Source organism: Hesperophylax consimilis, chromosome 21, assembly GCF_061612785.1.
Source record: "Hesperophylax consimilis isolate HC1 chromosome 21, BYU_Hcon_1.0, whole genome shotgun sequence".
NCBI lineage: Eukaryota > Metazoa > Arthropoda > Insecta > Trichoptera > Limnephilidae > Hesperophylax > Hesperophylax consimilis.
Window position 1 is genome coordinate 25,409,124 of NC_142856.1, and position 10,270 is coordinate 25,419,393.

Here is a 10,270-nt window from a genome sequence, read left to right on the forward strand (position 1 = left end):
TATCACGTCGGGGTCACCACTTTGGTGATCTGGTGAGGAGGCACGGAATGAAAGATGTTGTGAAGGTCAGATTGTTTATTTTGTGAGTCAGGGCCGTGATGAGAGTGGGCGTAGGATAGATGTAGTATTCTCAGGATGCAGGCGGTGATGGCAGGTCAAGCGCGGGTCTGTGAGTCGACGCCGGGCGCTGGTGACCGGACTCGTTGTATGTCAGGCACTGGCGATCTTGGCAATCAGTACTCCAGTGCTGACGGGAAGGCCGAAGGTACAGTGGACCTTTTAGGCGGTTGAACGGGAACTGAGTAGACCAGTGAGGATGCTGCGTGTCCTCGTGGTGGTCATGGTGAGTGGATGAAGCGCTGGTCAGAGACGCTGGAATCAGGGCGCTGTAATCCACGTAGCGTTGGCCAGGAACGGAGATCTGGGCCAAAACGCTATGATGATGTCCCGATGGAGTCCATGATGAGAGCCGGGAAGAATGTCCTTCGCGCAAGTGAGGTGCGCGGATTATCACTCGTTGAGCACCTTGTTAACTGATGGCAGATTGATGACTGACTGACTAGATTCTTCATGCTGTCGCTTTTTAAAAGGTGAAGAAGCTTCTGGAACAATTTGGTCGCTATGTAGAATTTTCCAAACAAATAAATAAAAGAACATCCAAGAAGTTTGTTTGGAACAATCGAGACTTCTAGAATTTCGTTCGAATGAAGTAGTTGCGTACCACTACATTCCTATAAATTGATGGACCTTCGGATAGAAAGTAAGGCTTTCATAGGGGCATGAGTATAAGGGAAGAGATTCATTGAGATAGGTGTTTGTAGATAAATCCAGGAAAGAGTTGTAGCAATCATAGAAAAGGGGAGGGGAATGATTTTTCCAAAAGGGATTTGAAATAACCTCATACTTTAAGGATTGAAGTATAGGAATCAAGGGATGGGATGTTATTTAACTTATTTTTCTGCTAGGCATCGCCTTCAAATGTAAGGGAGGTTCACAATATTCCACTTGCATTGCGTTGATTAGGGAAGATTTCATGGCTCCTAAGACAAGGCAAAGAGATTTTGACTGGGTTTTATCTAATTTATGGGAATTTCAAGTGGACATTGGCTCAAACAGACAAGATCCGTAATCGAGGTGGCTTCGGATGAGGGCATTGTATAGAAGTTTTAAAGAAGCTGGGTGGGATCCCCACCATACTCCGACTAGAAATCTAAGGGGATTGATGTTGCTTTCACATTTTGTAACAACGTGATTTATATGAGAGTTCCAAGTAAGCTTGGAGTCCAAAAACATTCCAAGGAACTTAACTTCCTTAGAGATAGGGATGACTTCATCGCCAAATCTCACCTGAATATCCGGAAGCTTTCGTCGACGAGTGAAGAAGACAACTTTGCTTTTGGCAGGGGAAAGTTCAAGACCATTACTATTTAACCACGCCAAGAGTTTTCTAAGAGCGTTGTTAATTGCTGATGCTGCGATGAAAAGATTGGCGGATATTTTGTAAAACGTTAAGTCTTCAGCATATTGGAGTATGTTGCACATGAAATTAATAGATTTTTCCAGATCGTATGTGTAAATATTATACAGTATCGGGCTTAAGACAGACCCTTGAGGAAGCCCTTTTAAAATTTTTCTTATGTGGGGAGAGGATTCGGATCCATCTACAAAAACAGTTCTTTCGGAGAGCAAATTGATAATGAATTGAACCAATTTAAGAGGAATACCAATCGCCAGTAACTTTTCTTTAAGAATGGGTATATTTACATTGTCGTATGCTCCACAGATGTCTAAAAATACTGCAATACAATATTCGTTTTTAGATAACGCTAATTTGACATCTGTAACAAGAGAGGAAAGGTTATCAAGGGTACTTTTACTCTTTCTAAATCCAAACTGGGAAGGGGGAAGAATATGATTTTTCTCTACAAACCAGTCTAATCTATTCTTAATCATTCTTTCAGCTACTTTGCAAAGTGTTGAAGAGAGAGCAATCGGTCTGTAACTTGAGCCTAGACTTGGATCTTTGGCACTTTTGCAAATGGGAATGATTTTTTGAATTTTCCAGTCCGGGGGAATAATACCAGAGTCCAGGAAGATATTGATGAGAGAGAGAAAGTAGGAAAGTGAATCGTCATCAGTTGGCGGATGAATATGTTCAAGATTTCGTCATTGCCTGGAGCTGAGTCTTTTAGGTCTTCCGTGGCTCTTTTTAACTCGTCTATGGAAAATGGAGCATCTAACCAAGAAGAAGAATTTGGGGAGTAAGATAAAACAGGCACTTCGTCAAGATTAGGTACATAAGAGGGAGCAATTTTGTTAAGGAAGTCAGAAATCCAAATACCAGAATTGTGAGATGACTTCGGCAGGGTAAAGGAAGACCTAAACCTGCGAATCATGGACCAAACCTCCCCCGCCGGAGTAGCAGGGGATATATTAGTGCAGAAATTACGCCAGCTGTTTTTTTTTTTTAAACGGAATGTACGTTTAGCAACAGCTTGGGCATTCTTGGCTTTCAAGAAATTTTCCATCGTCATCTGTTGGCAGTATGTCTTATTGGCCGCTTTCCTCTCCTTCAGCTCTCGAAGGCATTCTTCATCCCACCAGGGGGGAGGGTGAGCCTTCGTGCCTACAGGGGATGATTTGGGAATAGACTTGTCTGCAGATTTTAGAATGGAATCAGACCAAGATTTGTAAGAGGAGGTGCAGTTATCTGAAGAAGGGGTAGGCAGGGAAAGGGTGTGACCCTGGACAGATTCTCTAAAATGGCACCAGTCGGCTTTTTTTGTGATAAATTTTGGCTTTCTTTTAAAGAGGTTAGTATTTAACCCTTGAGCCAGATTTATAATAATTGGATAGTGGTCACTGCCGCAGGGGTCTGATGAAGTTCTCCGGGAAATTATTGGATATATACTTGGGGAACAAAGAGTTATATCCACCGCACTAGGGCTCTGCCCAGGTAGACTTAACCTTGTTGGGGATCCGTCATTTAGAAGGCACATGTTCAAGGAGTCCATAAGGTCAATTATTTTGATTTCTGAGGGATCCGTTGATGAAGAACCCCAGAGAGAGGAGTGGGCATTGAAGTCACCCAGAATGACCAGGGGAGAAGATATTTTTCTTAACATGTGGATCCATAGTGAAATGTCAAATGGGGTAGAAGAGGGAATGTAGAGGGATACAAATGTAATATTAGAGACAGTAGCTGCCACTAATTGGAAAGATGAATCTGGAGGTTTAATGGAAATAGGGGTAAGAGTTTTTGATTAGAAGGGCTGCACCACCCTTCCCATCAATGCGGTCGTCCCGCAGACATTGGTAGCCACTCATCTTGAAGAGCTGAGACGGTTTAAACCAAGTCTCAGAGATGGCAGCAATAGAAATTGTGTGTAATTGTAGAAGGCGGATGAGGTCAGCCTTATTGGAGAAGGTGCTTCTACTATTCCACTGAAGAATCCCTGCTGTCAGGGCAGCCATTGGAAACAAGAGAATTTAAGGAGGAGAGTATAGAGGCAGCGTTGGACGGTAGGGAATTATTGTTATTAATTATAGAGATAAGTAACATGATGAAAGTTTGAATAATATTAGAATTGTCATTAGAAATGATGTTGTTTGAGGAATTGGGATTTGAATCAGGGATAAAGGAATTGCAGTTCAAAGAATTGGTGTTAGGAAAGACGGTATTTTGTGGAAATGGGGAGCTGATGTTACCATTTGGGAACAAGAGCTGGGAGTTATGGCCAAGATGATCATATCCGGGGGATTTAAGAGGACGAGAAGCAGATTTTGTCATTACAGTCTTCCTGTATGACGAGTTTGGAGGAATAATGTTTTGAGATAACTGGGGTTGAGAGGCGACTTCAGCAAAAGATTTTTTAGAGGGAGCTATTATTTTAGAAGCGTGGAAGTATGATACGCTATTGGAAGCCATATAACTTTTAATGTTTTTTTTCGTGAAAGTTCGGGGCAGGATGGATTTATGGCTGTGTGAGAGCCTGAGCAGTTGATGCAAGTAGGGGGATTGGAAGGGGAGGGGCATTGCTCTGCTAAATGACTTTCTGCACATTTAAAGCAGCGAGGATAAGAACGACATGATTGCTTGGAATGGCCGAACCGACAACAGTTAAAGCACTGAATTGTCGGGTATGAATAAATTTCCACTGGCAGAGAGTTGTGGAAAAGGTACACATGAGAGGGAAGAGATTGGCCTTCAAATGTAAGAACTACAGTTTGGGAGTGTTTCCAAACTATAGAATCGGAAGTCCTATCTTTATGATTCAGCCGCCTAGTCTTTAAAACTTTCCCCGAAGATGCTGGGATAATAAGTTCCGTGATGAGTTCTTCCTCGGATAGGTCTGTAGGGATACCTCTCACTAGACCCATGCAGGAGACATTAAATGAAGGGATGTAAGCCTTGTATTTTTTGGCAGAGAGGTAGTCAATGGAATTTATAAATTTATTGGCATTGAGTGCAGTTGTGAACTCTACACAAATGCGGAATCTTCCTTCCGATCTGATACCACCTGGGGAAATGCCAAGTGGTTTTTTTCCTACAAATTTACCGAAATCAAGGGGATGCAATGAGTGGCCTTGTGTGTTGTTTTGCACATACACGATGAAGGGGGCTTTTGCTGAAGTCGGGTACAGTGAAGCGAGTGGAGGAGCGACAGTCTCTACAGGAACTGTAACCTGAGAAGATTCCTTTTTCGGAAGGACGCTAACTATTCGTTTTTTGGGAGTAGAGGAATCAGTCATTATTTCAACCTCGCTAGCAATGTCATTATCAAAATTAACAGGGTCAGGATCAGGGGGGACGGGATCTGGTGGTTTCTTCCCCATGGCAAAGGCCATTGGGGCAAAAGGAATGTATATTAATATAAAATAACACTTACTGGACTTGGTCAGCAATAAAGGCACTCAAAGAGGACAAAAAATATAGTTAAAAAAAATAAGTGAGTTCTTCAACTGTCAAAGTTCGAATCAAATCATTTTCTAAATCCAAACAAGTTGCATTTTAAAATGTTCATACTTCATTTATTTGTTCTTTTACTTGAACTTTGTTATTAGATAATCATTTACTGTAGGTACCATTTTACACAGAGACCCGGAATGTTTCTCAACATTGGGATGGATATTAATCCCTTTGTTTTGAATCTATCGCTGACCAAATCCAAACTGGTTTCAGGGAGACTTTAGATGCCCATTTCCACTCAGTTCATTTATTTATATTAAGAATAAGGTAGGACCCAAAACGCTTCCTTGAGGCACGCCGTAGCTAATTGGTAATTGATTGCTGTTGCAGCTATTGATTTTCACACATTGCTTTCGGTTTGACAGGTAATCGCTAATAATAGTAAGTTCATGACCATTTATACCAATATTAGATAGTTTTTGTAATATTTTAGAGTGTGAGATAGTATTAAATGCTTTGCACAGGTCTAAGAATATTGATATGCATTTTGAACCCTTGTCTAAGTTTTCATTTAGAAAATCTGTAACTGTTGCCAGGGCTTCGGAGGTGTCTTTAATTTTCCTGAATCCAAATTGGCTGTGGGATGGTAAGTTATTTTGTTCAAGGTATTCAATTAGTTGATTATTAATAGCTTTTTCAAAGGCTTTAAGTGAATTTAGTAATGTATGTATTGGACGATAGTTAGTCATGTCCGCTCTAGAGCCTCCTTTATATATTGGGATTATGATTCTGTGTTTTAGTGGAATTGGTTTCTTAGGATGCTTAGGTTATTACGATTTGTTAAGGAAGTGGTTATTACTGATAAAAGTTTTTATTTTATTGTATTTGCAAAGAGTTTATAAAATTTCATGGTTGGTGAATGTATTATTTATTTTAAATTTCCTTCATTAGTTACTATGTTACTTTTGGCAACAATCAATGTCTAGTTATTTGGTAATTACTCGAGCCTGAAGGTAAATCTACAATGGCTTGCTAAAGGATTTATTTACTTGGGAAATACCTAATACTTGTGTCCTGTAAGTACTTTCATTGTGTTTTATTATTTGTGGAATTTTAAGTAAGTCTCTTGGGGCCTAAGGCCGTTTATAATTGATCAATAAGTCATCACCCAAACTTAAATTATTTGGTCAAAAATGAATCTATTTATTTACTTAGAGAAATGTTGTTGGTTCCCATTAATCGTTTCATTCTATTATATATTTATAACTTCTATTTGAATGTCTCTCTTCTTGCTTTTATTATCTTCTGCTGTTTTATTTCCTTAGTAATTGTTGTATTATTAATTTCTTTTTAATCTTCTCTGTATTATGTATGTATATTTTAGTTAAGTTTTTCTTTTATATAAATAAGATGTTTTCACTGACGTGCAAAAACTGCAAATAAAATAAGAATAAATGTAAACTTCCTAATATATCATGTAATTTAACAGTAACAAAGATGACGCATTATTTATTTTGTACACCCTCTTGTACCCAATATCTATACAATTTGACATCTATGGCATGGTCTAACAGTTACAGTACATACAGTACGTACAGTACCTTCTACCCAAGTACCTTAAGTCAACGAAAGTACCCGGGTGACGACAATTTCCATGTGTAAAACTTGCTTACGTCGCCAGTGGGTCATTTATTTATTACCTACATTATGCAATCATTATAATAATATATATATATAAATATATATATATATATATATATATATATATATATATTTATATATATATATATATACTTCTAAGCATGCATTAGGTAATTGTCATGAATTTGGGAAAAATAATAAAATGTTATTTAATCTCCTTAGAGTGCAACGGGCAAGCCCTTACACTTTTCAGTACACTAAGGGCCAGTTGTTTTGGAAAAAATCAGGTGTGAGGAAGTCATCACATCGTCAATTTTCCATAAATTGGGTTGTTTCATCGTCCGTCAAGAGAAAATTCTACAAAATATTCATGGAAATGTGATCACCCAAAATCGGCCGGTTAAGGCGAAGCTTAATGCAAAATCACTATTTTTATTAATCTTTATAACGAATTGGTGTACGTTATGAATACCAAAAAAATATGCTTTGGATAAATTGAAGGTTTTCCTATCGTTTCGCTTGAGTAGAATACAAATAAAATAATAAATTACTCAATTATAAATATAAATGTGAACTATTGAAAAATATTTTTTTTCAATAGAAATGTATGAACGCATAAAGGAAACAACTTTACAAAAATATATATATATATATTTTTTTTTATATTTACTCCACACAGGAGGCCCTGAAGAAAATAATTTCCCTCAGGGCCTATGTCATCTTTGGGGATGCTGTGTGGAGGGTCTTTTTGTGGAGAGGAAGGAGTGAACATGGGTCTTGAAGAGTCCCATGTTGTAGGAGGGAGGAAACACAGAGGCCGGCAGTTCGTTGAACTTAAGAACGAATCGTAGAAGCGACCCGTTCTCATGTGACAAGTGTCAACTGTGTACAAATGTTGGGCGCGCGTTTGGCGTGTATCCCGACTACGCACCGGTGCCGAAGGGATCAATGACGCTAGTTCTTCAGAGCATCTTCCATTGTAATACCGATAGAACAAGGACAGCATACCTACCTGACGCCTGTGCTCTAAAGATTGCAGTCCGTCTGTTAAGATTGGGGAATCTATCAAACGGGCCGCCCGATTCTGCACAGAGTCAAGGGTTTTTTTCAGGTATTTTGGGGCTCCAGACCAGAGATGGCTGCCAAATTCGACAGTAGGGCGCACTTGCGATTTGTACAGGGTGAGCAGTTGTGTACTATTAAAGTATCTGCGGGCCCTGTACAGTACGCCCAGCTTCTGAGAGGCCAACCTTACTCTGGCTTCGATGGAGCCCCCGTACCTGAGCTGGTCACTTATAGTTACACCAAGCATATCAATGGAAGGCCTGTTCGGAAGATTATCATTTGGATCCCTTTTAGACGTAATCAGACAGGATTGGGTCTTTGAAACATTAAATTCGACGAGATTATTTTTACCCCAGGAGGAAATACTCTCGAGATAACCGTCCATTCTCTGCTTCAAAGCCCTCTGAGCCGTTGGAGTTTGTGTGCCCTTTGGGGGCTTGTCAAATAAAAAGCTATCATGAACTGTACTGTCATCCGCGTAACAATGAATCGGTGCACATGTCAAAAGGTCATTGATGTGCAACAAAAACAAAGTCGGAGACAGAACCGATCCCTGTGGGACGCCAGCATTTATGGAGTGCGAGGAAGAGGTGAAACCGTCAGCAACCGCCTGAATCGACCTATTCCTTAAAAAGTCAGCAATCCACGTACACAGGGATGCGGGAAGTCCGTAAGAATGCAATTTGTTGACAAGTCCTCGGTGCCAGACCCGGTCAAAGGCCTTGGATATGTCTAGTGCGACCGTTTGGGTCTCACCGTGACGTTCCAGGCACCGCCCCCAAACATGCGTCACATACGCGAGAAGATCACCGCACGAGCGGTTCCGCCGGAATCCGTATTGACGGTTGTTGATAATTTTGTTCTTCTCGAGGTATGTGAGCAGTTTGTCGTTGATCACACGTTCCATCACTTTGGACAAAACTGATGTGATCGCTATGGGGCGGTAGTTGGCCGGGTTGGAGCGGTCACCTTTCTTGGGAATAGGGTGAATGACCGCTTTTTTCCAACCAGAGGGCACAGTGCCACACTTCAGGGACATTTTGAAGAGCTTTGTCAAAACTGGAACTATTTCCGTAGCACATCTCTGCAATACCAGGGCAGGTATTCCATCAGGTCCACTAGCTTTGTTAACATCGAGCCCCCGTATAACGTGGAGTACATCCCGATGCCGGATCCTCAGCTTTTTCATATAGAAGCCGCAGTGAGGAACCGACGGCGGAACAGCACCTCCGTCATCGAGGGTCGAGTTTTCCGCAAACATTTTCCCTAATAAGTTAGCCTTTTCGGTGGCGGTGTTTGCTAGTGAGCCGTCAGGTCTGGTGAGAGGTGGCAAACTGGGTTTGCAAAAATTCCAAGTTTGCAAAAAATATAGTATTATAGCTAAGATTATCTGTGACAGTTTCACTTGATTAACTTTTTGCTTTCTTATAAATTTTTTTTTTTTTTTTTCCATATTTTCTGGCTTTCACCCTTCAAGGGTGTTCTTGGCCATCATTTAAAATTATTGAGAAAGGTGTATTGAAAGGTGAATTTAAATATTAATTTTATTTAAATAGGCAAATTTCAAAATTATAATGAAAATTGGAGTCGAGTTCAGACTTAAAAGAGATGAAATGTTGAATGGAGGGGAGGCAATTTTAGTTAAGGCTTGATAGAAGAGAGGATATTTGTTTAGAGAGGGACAACCAAAAAATATGTGATCTCAAGTTCCCACTTCTAGACCACAGAATGTACAATCTGGGGAGTCAAGGACGTGAATTTTAAAAAGATGGGAAGGAACGGAACAATGACCGATCCTCATTCGAATGAGTGAAGAAATTTCTTTTTTGGAAAAATGAGGGAATTGCTGAAACCACGGTTTTGATGGTATAGTCCTTTGTATTGAGGCATAGCAGGCTCCCTTGGATTGACTAGCAATGTGCCAATACTCTGACCAAACATTGCGGGATCTTTCTTTGATGATGGAAAAAATGTCAGATAAGGGAATGTGGTTTACGAGGGTAACAACAGGGTTGGACGCTCCTTGTTTTGCCAAGGCATCCGCAATATCATTACCCATGATACCAACATGTCCGGGAATCCAAATCAGAGTTACAGATTTACCAGAGCTTTGAATGGATGCTATCATCACTCGAATAAGGCATACAAAATGATCATTAGGATGAAGAAGAGGACTGGATTTAAGTTTTTGGAGGGAACTGAGAGAGTCAGAGAGAACGAGGGAATGTTCAAAATTATTTTTGATTATATATTTGAGAGATTCTATTATTGCAATGCACTCAGCTGAAAATATTGAAAATTGATTTGAAATTGAATGAAATATTCTATCATTAGAATTATTGTGGTAAACGTTAATACCTATACCACAGTTAGGAGAGTCGGGAGATTTGGATCCATCAGTAAATAAAAGAGAAAAGTTGGGCCATTTAGATAAAATAATGTCATTGAACATATTATTGACAGTTCGGGCCGGGAGATTGGAATGACTTTTAAAGATTCCGATCCCTTCTAATATTGTTGGGGATAGGGTGACGTGACTATATTTTAGTTTGTATAAGGGAAGTAGATCATTTTGGATGATGTGGAGCTCTGAGAGAGACTTAAAATTTTTACAGATGTCAGGAATAGGTTTAGTTGAAGCTCTGATTGTAGATG